The following is a 1,840-nucleotide window of genomic DNA, read 5'->3' as shown; positions in this document are numbered from 1 at the left end:
CTGGCTGCAGTAAAACAGAAGCTCATTCGGCTACTTCATCCAATCCCAAACCAAAGAACATTTTCCGATCTCCGGATGTTGTAGCAGCGCTGGATCGCTTGAACTTGCCAGATCGCGGGGCTGTGTTCGTGGCTGGAGCTGTCGCCAAGGCCCTCGGTCATGATATCGGCGACATCACCCTATCACGGAGCTCTGTACGACGTTCTCGTATGGAGGGACGTAGAGAAGCAGCTGCTGCCAAGGAAGACGACTTCTCCCTGAAAGGACCTCTTCTTCTCCACTGGGATGGTAAACTCTTACCAGATATTGACGGCTCAAAGAAAAATGTCGACCGTATCGCGGTGCTGGTTACTGGTAACGGAGAAGAGAAGCTATTGGGTGTCCCAAAAGCAACCAGTAGAACAGGCGAACAGCAAGCAACTGCTTGCATTGATTGCATTGAAAAATGGGGAGTCAAAGATCAGGTTCATGGCATTGTCTTTGATACTACGAGCAGCAATACCGGCCTACATCGAGACGCTTGCATCAGACTAGAGAACTACATGGAGAGAGAAATCGTGTGGGTTGCATGCAGACGCCACATGCATGAAATAGTTCTGTTGCACACTTATGCCTGCACATTCGGTGGAACTTCTGGCCCCGACGATCTTCTGTTCAAACGCTTCCAGAAGAAATGGGCAGACTTGGATCATAACCAGTACGACGTGTGTACGGTTTTTGATAATCCAGTACTCGCTGAGCTGCAAGTGGAGATGTTGGATTATTTACCGATAGCAATCATCCAACAACAACCGAGGTACGATTACCTGGAATTGCTGAAGATATCTCTCCTCTTCCTAGGTGGCGATACGGATGCCGGATCCTTCAGATTCCGGGCTCCAGGAGCGATGCATCACGCTCGATGGATGGCTAAAGGAATATACGCGATAAAAATTTACTTGTTCTGCCATCAATTCAAACTGACAAAAAAGGAAAGCAAGAATATTCTGAACTTTGCCTTGTTTGTGAGCCTGGCGTACGTAAAATATTGGAACGAGGCACCCATTGGGGTCCGGGCTCCTTATAACGGCATACAGTTCATGAATGTGCTCAAACGTTACCCGGATCGGAAATTATCAGACAAGACAGTTAAGGCATTCTCGAACCACCTGTGGAACCTGTCGGAACACTTGATGGGGTTCGCCTTCTTCGACGATCGCGTGACCGAGGAGACGAACTCGAAGATGGTCACCAATTTGTCCAGACCAAAAGCTGTCGAGTACCATCGACCAATTCCTCCATCAGACATGATTGCGGGGCCTGAACAAATCCCAAGATTGGTTACAGAATGAACGATGACCTTCTTCTACCTGCTGGGTGAAAAAAGTCGCGAAAAGGCCTCCGAATTCCTGAAGGTAGCGCCGAACGAGTGGGAGAGCCATCCCTGCTACACAGAGCTCCAGCAGGCATGTAGGAGGCTGAAAGTCGTAAACGACACTGCCGAGCGCAGTATCCGACTCGTCCAGCAGTACAACGAGACACTCACGAAAGACGAGGAACAGAAACAATACCTACTCAGACCTGTTTCGAACCATCGCAAGGCCCTTCCTGAGCAAACAAAGGCCCTTTTGATGAACTAGGCAGAGGACAGGATAACAGACAGAGAAATGTGACATGTGTTATGACAGTGTTGTAGTGCAGAGTGCAGTGTGCTGCATCTTTTTATGCAACTTGTGGAATAATAAAGTGTTTGAAACAAAAAAATCCAATGTTCTCGAATGCTTTTTGATGTTTTCGTCAAAAGTTGACTTTCTGAGCGACCCCGAGTTATACACCAATCGCCATGAAATTTTGTAGTATA

Source organism: Eptatretus burgeri, chromosome 5 (genome assembly GCF_056783735.1).
Source record: "Eptatretus burgeri isolate ZD-2024b chromosome 5, Ebu_testis_v1, whole genome shotgun sequence".
Classification (NCBI taxonomy): domain Eukaryota; kingdom Metazoa; phylum Chordata; class Myxini; order Myxiniformes; family Myxinidae; genus Eptatretus; species Eptatretus burgeri.
This window is presented reverse-complemented; position numbering follows the sequence as displayed.